This window comes from Erythrolamprus reginae, chromosome 9 (genome assembly GCF_031021105.1).
Source record: "Erythrolamprus reginae isolate rEryReg1 chromosome 9, rEryReg1.hap1, whole genome shotgun sequence".
In the NCBI taxonomy this organism is placed as follows: domain Eukaryota; kingdom Metazoa; phylum Chordata; class Lepidosauria; order Squamata; family Dipsadidae; genus Erythrolamprus; species Erythrolamprus reginae.
The window spans coordinates 48,575,434-48,585,664 of NC_091958.1; the positions used below are offsets into that span (position 1 = coordinate 48,575,434).

At 41.0% G+C, this 10,231-nt stretch overlaps 1 long non-coding RNA gene across 1 annotated transcript in view; it reads right to left on the bottom strand.

Moving 5' to 3' along the window:
* The window catches only part of LOC139172232 (uncharacterized), a 50,088-nt gene extending 40,677 nt beyond the window's left edge, over window positions 1-9,411 (bottom strand). The window contains exon 1 of the long non-coding RNA XR_011559850.1: window positions 9,338-9,411. This is a non-coding gene — a long non-coding RNA (uncharacterized lncRNA). The remainder of the gene's footprint in view (window positions 1-9,337) is intronic.
* Between the last annotated feature and the right edge of the window lie 820 nt (window positions 9,412-10,231).

Below are 10,231 nucleotides of genomic sequence, written 5' to 3' on the forward strand. Positions count from 1 at the left end.
CATCTAAGAGACTTGAGTGGTTAGCTAAGAGAAGATTCACTCAGGAGTAGTACTGCTGGGTAATAGTCACACCCTCACATTATTTAACGGTGAGGCATGCCCTGCCCTGTTGCAGAAAGCAACATCGTTCATTTAGGAATCATCTCATCTTGACTCTTGCATTCAGTTTGGATTTCAAAAGAGAACATTCTTAGCTTTGCTAATGAGCTTCGGTCTTCCACTTAATTTCTATGAACTACGCTTTGGAACTCTTGCTACAGCTGGTTTATCTTCACTCTGGGATTTTAGCCAACTGATAACACTTTGCTAGATTTGCTTCTCTCTTTGAAAAGACTCTTTTAAGACTCTTACTTTTGTAAATATTAAATCCTTTTATTAGTTAGACAATTGGTGTGCATCTGATTATTGGGGCTCGGCACTAAGGCAGAACAATGGGGTTCACCTATTCTCCAAAGCATCTGAAGGCAGGACAGGAAACAATGGATGGGAACTAACCAAGGAGAGAAGCAACCTAGAATTCAGGTGAAATTTCCTAACAGAGAGAACAATTAAACAGTGGAATGACTTTTCTTCAGAACTTGTGGATGCTCCAACACTGGAGGATTTTAAAGAAGAGATTGAACAGCCATTTGTCTCAGATGTTATGAATTATCCTGCTTGAACAGAAAACTGGACTAGAAGACCTGGAAGAACCTTTCCAACTATGTTATTCTGTTATTCAGCCATCTCTGAGATCTGTTGAAATATCTCAAAATGCTTGGGAATGTCTTTTATGCAGGATCATTTCCAGACATATGGGTACCTATTTGAAGATAATCCTGATTTTGTTGATGTTTCATTTGGGCCAGACATCATGGACAATCTTTTTAATGGTTGAGTGAAAGCCCAGCTGGAACCTTTTGAGAAGCAACTCTTCCATAGAGTCGTCCAGAATCTTCAAAGCAGAGATGAAACTAAAACACAGCAAAAATTTAATCTTCTCTTAATTGTATTAAACCCTTTCAGGGAAAACTCAGACTTTCAACGTAGATATTTTCTGTTTATAGGGTGAAATTAATTAAGGAGAAATATTGGAGGAAGTATTTTGACACAAAGGAACTGATGAAGGAACTCAACGTGAACTTGTTAGCAGTGTTGCTACAAAATCAACCATTTTAATCCTTCAGAAAAGGCTTTGTATGATCTGAGATCATATATATATTATAATATATGGATAAGTTGGAATATAGCCATGCAATAAAGATGTAAAAATAAACAGTGAGTCAATTAACCACAATTAATCAGTGAAACAACTTGCCTCCAGAAGTTGTGAATGCTCCAACACTGGAAGTGCTTAAAATGTTGAATAATCATTTGTCTGAAGTAGTGTAGGGTTTCCTGCCTAAGAAGGGGTTGGACTAGAAGACCTCCATGGTCCCAACTCTGTTATTATCATCATCATCATCATCATCATCATCATCATCATCATCATTATTTATAGTTCTTTAGGCTTTCTATTTTTAACAGCACCAAACTGAGAAGAAGAAAAAAAAGACTCCCCAAGAACAGAACGGCAAGAATCAGAAGGAATAGATAGGTTAAAAGAGATGAAGCCAAATAACGCTTTCTGTGCAGAAATGGACAGAAAAAGCGATCCCCAAAAGAAAGACCTAATGAGGTCAGAAAGCAGCAGACAGAACTGGAATTCTAATCTGAAATAAAATGGAAGGGCATGAAAATACGTTCGCTAGCTGAATCCAAATGAGGGCCCTCATTAAGAAGAGAGAGGTCCAAGCAAGCATGTGAACTAGAGAAACCCCAGGAAAATTAAGTGGAGGGTTTTGATAGGATCTAACATGATTGATAGGAACTTCAAATTGATGGGTCAGAAGACAACAGGGCCTTGAACTCAAGGTCTATGGGTAATCATCCGTGATGGCTTGAATAGATCCTCCAAACCTCTGATGTCTACTCAATGTTCTTCGGTATTTCCAGCTCGACTCATCACATTTTTAGCATCAAAGGGAGACATATAAGCATTAAGTAGCAAAAGGTCAGCCCATCTGAAATTTAGAACATTAGCCCCGTTGGAGTTAATTTAGCATTTGGTTTATGGAACCGCCAACCAGAAGTTCATCAGCAAGAAAAAGGGAGAGAGACCATTTTCTCACTCATGTTCCCCTGAAAGTGGAACAATGCTTGCAAACACGCGTTTCCAACCCAAAACTTTATTAATTTTGAAATATCTTTTTTTAAAAACAGTAACATAATGATACTTTTAGCAATTCTGCATTGTTACATAAAAGCAGGGATGGGCTGCTGCCCGGACAGGGGTGGGGGAACCCAGCAATGGAGTTCCACCCCAAAGGACCCAATTTGTACTGAAAGATGTTGAAAGAAAATGCAGGGCGTCCTGCATAAGCCACGCCCACAGTGTGGTAGTAAAAATTTTGGTGGCTCTTCGCTGCATAAAAGCATTCCATATTATCACAATACCCTTATTCCAACTTTATCACTTTATTTTATTTATTATTTATTTACTTATTTTTATTAATTGGATTTGTATGCTGCCCCTCTCTGTTGTGGTTAGCTCTGGCCCAGCTCCTGCCCCAAGGACTGTGGATGTGGGGGAGGCATCCACATGCTGCAGGCCTGTTTTGCCCCCCCCCCCGGTGGAATCTTCTGATGAAGGCTCCTCTGATCAAGAAGTCATGAGTGACAGGGAGGAGGAGAGTGGGGCAGACAGCTCAGAAGGAGATCAATTATCTAGCTCCTCCTTGGATTTGGAACAAGAGTTAATGATACAGCCACGCATGCGGAGAGCGATGCATAGGCAGCAACAACTGAGAGATTATTATCAAAGAAAATGAGGCCACCTGTGGTTGGGTGGGGCTGTGGTGATTAGTGAGGCTGCTATAAAGAGCAGCCTGTGGGTTTGGCCACTGTGGAGGATTATCTGATTGTTGTGTTTCATGACTGCTTTACTGACTTTGACCTTTTGTGTGCTGATTTTCCCCCCACTTGGAATCTAAACCAGAGCAAAGTGTGTTTCACTTTGTGAAAGAAGGACTGTGAATTGCCTCACAGCTGCAAGCTAAGTATCACAAAACTGATAAGGGAGTTGTACAAATTACCAGTTTGTTTGGAGACCAGTGCTCTTTACTATACAAAAAGAGGGCTTAGGTTAAGTGAATTTTCATTATAAAGAGCATTGTTTTGAATTTTCAAACGTGTGTGTCTGAAATTTGTACTTGTGAATTTTTGGGAGGATTCTACCAGAGAGCCCGACAGAACACTCTCCGAGGACTTGGGGCGGCTCACAACATGTCAAAAACAATATACCATATATGTATATCTAAAAATCCAATTAATATACTAAAAACATTTTAAAAACTCTAATAAGATTTAAAATCATTCATTCCCATTCACACAGCAAAACATACTACACTCGTCGGCCAGGGGGCTACGGTCTAATGGTCCCAAGCCTGGCGGCATGAATAGGTCTTTAAGCTTTTACGGAAGGCGAGGAGGGTGGGGGCAGTGCGAATCTCCGTTGGGAGCTGATTCCAGAGGGCTGGGGCCACCACAGAAAAGGATGTTCCCCCTAGGACCCGCCAGGCGACATTGTCTAGTTGACGGAACCTGGAGAAGGCTGACTGTGTGGGACTTAACCGGTCGCTGGGACTCATGCGGCAGAAGGCAGTCCCAGAGGTAACATAGTTATTCAATTTTTTTGAATGTACATATAATTATACCCTTTTTTAAATTAACATATTTACATCTTATATTTTAGCTAATTTTGTGAATCACTCGAGATCTTCTTATTTCCTTTCCTTATTTCGATCATTTTGTGCCACTGTTCTCACGTCTCATAATATTCAGATTCCTTTTAGCCCCTTATTTCCATTGTAAATTTATCCATTTTGGAAGAATTATAAATTTTATTTATTATAACTTTTTTTGGAGGGTGGGGGTGTCTCTGCATTTTTCCAAAATTAGGTGCCCACAACCTCTAAGGAAAGCCATTTTGCTGAAAATTGTCTCCTTCGTTCTAAGCTGGACCTCTCGTTGAAATGTCTCCATCTGTTGTTCCTTGCTCTGCCCTGGTTTTTCTTTGAAGATGTTTCCCTTCTCATCCCAGGAGCTTCTTCAGATGTCTCAAGGCCCATCTAGTGAACACTGAGGCTCAGGTGGATAGACCCGGATATGTGCGCTTTCCAAAACTGCATCCAATTCTCCTTTTTAAAGCCAAGCAAGTTAGTGGCCACCAGCACCCTTTGTACTAATAAACGCCAATGAGTTAATGATAATTAGCCATTAAACCTGCCATCATTGCTAATAGATCCCAGAGAGCCATTTAAAAGCAGCTGGAAGGCTGTAGAAATTAGCAAAGCCACCCCTCACCTTCTGTCTGCCAGGTCCTTTTATAACTGTGGGGGGGGGGGGGAAGTGAGTGAAAAACCAGTCCTTAACCCTTCAAAAGCATTCAAATCAAATCTATTATTACAGTCATAGACCAAAACAAATGAAAACACAGTGAAATACACAATCAAAAGTTGTAGGATAAAATGACAAATAACAAATAAAATCCATGATAAAATCCAGTCTATGCATTGTCAATACTACTAAAATTACAATCCATAAGCTGTGAGGTCTATAGTCAGTTTGATACTATTAGGGAAAGGAATAAACAAGGTTGCCACATTTGTCATATAAATTAGCTAAGGTGTATTAGGCACTTAAAAGCTGGACACAAATGGTATACATACATACATACATACATACATACATACATACATACATACACATACATACACACATACATATATGTATACACACATACACACACACACACATATTTACTGTGTGTGTTTGTGTGTGTGTGTGTGTGATATATATATATATATATATATATATATATATATATATATATATATCTCAAATGTTTTTGCTGAATTTGAAAATTAAGGGACACTAGGATAGATCTATTTCGGCCTTGTTCTGGCCTCATCATCTAGCCATACCCTCATCACTAGGACTTGAACTTGCAACCTTTGCCTTGTAAGGCAGAGAATTAACCTTTAGGCTACAGTATAAAATCCCTTCAGCTCTGTACCAGGGAAGGGTTACATATTTTTTGTGTTGAATCACAAAAGATATGTGTGTATATATACATAAAGGTGTGTGTGCATTTGGTAGCATGCATGCCCACATCCATTCCCTCCCCCCATGCATGCGCACATACACCCAATGAAGGGCAACCAAAATTTTACTACCGTGAGCGTGGCTTCTGCATTTTCTTTCAACATCTTTCAGTGCAAATTGGGGGCTCTGGGGTGGAGCTCCATTTTCGCTACCCCACTGCGCCCCCCCCCATCCGGGCAGCAGCCCTTACCTGCATACACCCGCGCTGCCAGTATACATGTACACAATCCCCCTGTCCCCATGCATGCGCACAGATCTCCCTGAAAACCTTGGATGGTGAAAAAAATGGCCAAACAAGAAAACCGGAAGTCCATTTTCTGAACTTCCGGTTTGTCTGTTGAGCTGTTTTTCACACTCCAGGGCTTCAGGAAGCTTCCCTGAAGTCTCCGGAGTGCAGAAAACAGCACAATGGGCAAACCAGAAGTCCATTTTTCCAAACGTCCGGTTTGCCCTTTGGATGGTTTTTTGCACTCTGGAGCTTCAAGGAAGTTTCCCTGAAGCCTCCAGAGGGCAAAATGGCTTTTCAGTGGGGCACAATCTGAGGTTAATTGGGGGAAAGATCAGAAGCAACGTAAGAAAATATTATTTTACTGAAAGATTCGTAGATGCTTGGAACAAACTTCCAGCAGACGTGGTTGGTAAATCCACAGTCACTGAATTTAAACATGCCTGGGATAAACATAGATCCATCCTAAGATAAAATACAGGAAATAGTATAAGGGCAGACTAGATGGACCATGAGGTCTTTTTCTGCTGTCAATCTTCTATGTTTCTAAGGTTAGGAAAAACAGAATTTGACAATCCGCACCATCCTTCACAAATGTTGTATTTTTAGGGAATCCAGCCCAGAGAATTAATGTTTGATAGGTGTTTGCGAATTGACTTAAAATCCCCATTTCTCCATTCCCTCTTCATCCTCCATCACACGCTCACCTTTTTTTCTTAAAAAAATGAGGAGGGGTTTCTTTATGTATGAGAGCTTATTAAACCACCAATTGCATGTGTATCTATTCATACCAAACGTTAGATAATGAAGCAATTAAAAAATACACAGCTTGAAGATGCTTATCTTGTTCCTTCCTGTGGACCATTTCTACTTCATTATTCATGAAGGGATGTGTTTAATTCAGAGTAAGTAATTGCAGATATATCTTATATAAATTGTGTTTTATATTCTTTGCCGGCTTCCATTTATTTTAGCAAATAGATCTAAGGGGAGGGGAGACAAAAAATTAAATGTTGGCACAGACAAACAATTCCTAATGCAATACAGGAGCACAAAGGCACATATCTCTTTGGCAGGCTAAAGCGGTTGTGCGCAACTCCAGCATTGCCCTCGTGATAATATCAGATGGCAGAATTTAGCGCTCTGTGCCTTCAATGGGGTTAGGAAAAGTTTTTGATTAAACCTCAGACTTTTTCTCTTTCCCAGTTCAAGGGGGGGAAATTTCATTTCGGAGTCCATTGACGAATCTAGTTCAGAAATTGGATGAACGGAGATAAATCTTTCGTGGATTTAAATCAAAGCAGATTTGGGGATTTCTCCCAAAATGAAGTTCTCCATTGAAAGAGGAGAGGGGTGGATGGCATCTATCTTCCCTCAATCAGAAATGGTTTGGGAAATGAGATTATTATACAGCTATGTACAAGAATAGAAAGAGATGGATATGCTTTCAAAAAGCTAGAAGGGAAAGAAGACGCAGAATATTATAAGATATGGGAAAATTTTCATAATTGGCTAGAGGAAAGAAAGGACAAAAGAAAAGAAATTATATAGAAAGATAATCTAAATATTTTCACAGCCCTCTTTTTGACTCGTGCAGTATACAGGTCCTCAATGGAAAGCCATTGTTGGTAGCCATTGCTTTTTCATCAGTTTTGATTAAGAAAGAAAGAAATGAAGAGGAAGGAGGGAGGGAGGGAAGGAGGAAAGAAAGGAAGAGGAGGAGGAGGAGGAGGAGGGAGGGAGGGAGGAAAGGAGATGAAGGAGGAGGGCAGGAGCGAGGGAGGAAAGAAAGAGAGGAAGGAAGGGAAGGAGGAGGATGAAGGGAGGGAGGAAAGAAAGAAAGAAGAGGAGGAGGGAGGGATGGATGGAGGGAAGGAAGGAGATGAAGAAGGAGGGAGGGAGCGAGGGAGGAAAGAAAGGAAGGAAGGAAGGGGAGGAGGATGAAGGGAGGGAGGAAAGAAAGAAGAGTAGGAGGATGGAGGGAGGGATGGGGGAAGCAAGGAGATGAAGGAGGAGGGAGGGAGCAAGGGAGGAAAGAAAGAAAGAAAAAAAGAAGGGCTGGAGGGAGGGAGGGGGAGAGAGAGAGAGATGACGTTTTGGGAGAGAAGTGTTTGAAAACTGAAGCCTCTTCATAAAAGTTGCCTTTGAAATACGGCTGTTTTTGTTGTGTTAAAAAAAGAAAGAGGGAGAGAGAGCTTGCAATGTTAGTCAACCTCAGGCTATTTGTATTGCCCTTGAGCGCTGTTTGCAAAGCAGCAAAGCTATAAATACATAAATCTCCTCGCTTAAATTTGCAGTTTCCATTTCTTTATTTTGCCCCAGTGCTGCTGCAGCCTACATGTGATGTGTGTCTTTTTTTTTTTTTTTTGCATTGTTCACTTTTCTTGCACTGGAATCATTTATCAAACTTCTGCTCCTGTGGCATATAAATCATGGAGAGAATTCTAATCGTCTCTATTATTAAATACCTTGCCATTTGTTCTGACAATGGGCTATAAAAGAATAACAGGCCGGATGAAAAAAAAAATTAAGCAGGAGCTATAAAAATTAAGAGAGGGAAATCCAATCCCTCAGAAAACAACATTTCCTAAATAATCCAGATCACTATTCCCTGAGCCTTATCCTTAACCACGTTGGCAGAGGATGATAGGACCTGGAGTCTGCCACATTTGGGGAATGGTATGTCTTATGCTTGTGTGAGTGTGTGTGCATCAATACACACGTGTGTGTTGTGTATCAAACCAATCAAGGAGGGTTGGTTGACCTGCTCCAAATTTGGAGAAGGTGTTCCTTTTTTTCTCAAATGTGTCTCCAGGACAAGATCAAAAACAATGAAGTCCAATTAAACCAATTGCTATTTGGGGGGGGGGAGGAGGTTGAGACATGCAAATGACACACTTAAAAAAAACCACATCAGCTGTGCTTTTGTTGGCCTGCCATGGCTTCTATCTTGATTTTTTTTAACCACTGCTAGGGGTGGCCTACCTCGCAGGGTTGTTGGTTCCACCCAAGCATGCAATACTTAGGAGGCAAACCCTACTGTTTGTAGCGAATCCTATTTTTAGAGCAATTTTCAAAGCAATTGGTGAAGAACCTTTGGAGATTTTAGATCATGAACCAAGGAACATTTACATTTTTGAACCCTTTGCTCAATTTATTCAGAGTAATGGAGTTTGAAAGGACCCAGGAGGTCTTCTAGTCCAACCCCCTGCTCAACTTTTATTAAGAATGAGAATTGGAAGGCAACTTGGTGGTCTTGTAGTCTAACCCCCTGCATAATTTATTCAGAACAACATAGTTGGAAAGAATTCCACCATTTTTGTAGCCCGTCTTTGGACCTGTTCAAAGATATTGAAAAAATTGAAGGGGTCCAAAGACGGGCTACAAAAATGGTGGAAGGTCTCAAGGGTAAAACTTATCAGGAAAGACTTAATGAACTCAATCTGTATAGTCTGGAGGAAAGAACGGGAAGGGGGGACATGATTGAATCATTTAAATATGTTAAACGGTTAAATAAGGTTCAGGAGGGAAGTGTTTTCAATAGGAAAGTGAACACAAGAACAAGGGGGCACAATCTGAGGTTAGTTGGGGGAAAGATTAGAAGTAATGTGAGAAAATATTATTTTACTCAAAGAGTAGTAGATGCTTGGAACAAACTTCCAGCAAATCCACAGTAACTGAATTTAAACATGCTTGGGATAAACATATATCCATCCTAAGATAAAATACAAGAAATAGTATAAGGCAGACTAGATGGACCATGAGGTCTTTTTCTGCCATCAATCTTCTATGTTTCTATGAATTAATACTAGAGAGCAGGGTGACATTTGGTTATCTCTCTCTTCCTCTTCCTCCCTGTACACCCCCCCCCCGTGCTTTAAGAGACCGGCCCCACCCATTTGCCAAAAGACAATAAGAGCGGCCTACCTCGCAGAGTTCTTGATTCCAATTTATGGTTCCTTCATGTTCTGAGGAGAATTTCCTGTGGCAGTTGTAACAATTATCACCAGCCAATCAAAATGGGCCTCCTATGTTTGTCAGCAGGCTCCCTGCCAAGCAACTCCCTTTTTTCCATTAGCCAATCAAAATGCAGCTCCTATGTTTTCCATCAGCCAATCAAAATGCAGCTCCTATGTTTTCCACCAGCCAATCCTATGTTTTTCACCAGTTTTTACCAGTCACAGGTGTGTGACATCTCTGTAATTATAGGCATGTAAAAAGGGCTGGAATGGAAGGAATGCAAGGCTGGCCCAAAATTTCAAAGCAAATCGGTGGAGAACTTTAGGAGATTTAACCATCCCAAACAAACATACATTTACATTTTTATTAATATAGATTATCAGCAGCCTGCCACCCACCCACCCATGCTGGTTATGTGCCCCAAACAATGGGGGTTTGATAGCAATTCTGCATGAACTTTATGAGCTTGAAAGGGGGAAAGAAGAGAAAATCAGCAGGGGGAAAAATAAAAGATTGGCTTCTTTTTAAGGAAATGGGGGGAGGGAAGGCAAAGGGAAAGGAAATGCAGAAGGGAAGGGAAGAGGGAAGGGAAGGGGAAGGCAAAGGGAAATGGGAAGGGAAGGAAATGGGAAAGGGAAGAGAAGGGAAAGGGAAATGAGGGAAAAGAAGGGAAGAGGAAGGAAATGGGGAAAGGAAAAGAGAAGGAAACGGGGAAGGGAAGGGAAAAGGGAAGGGAAAGGAAATGGGAAAGGGAAGGCAAAGGGAGATGGGAAGGGAAGGAAACAGGGAAGTGAAGGGAAGGAAACAGGGAAGTGAAGGGAAGGAAATGGGGAAGGGAAGGAAATGGGGAAGGGAAGAGAA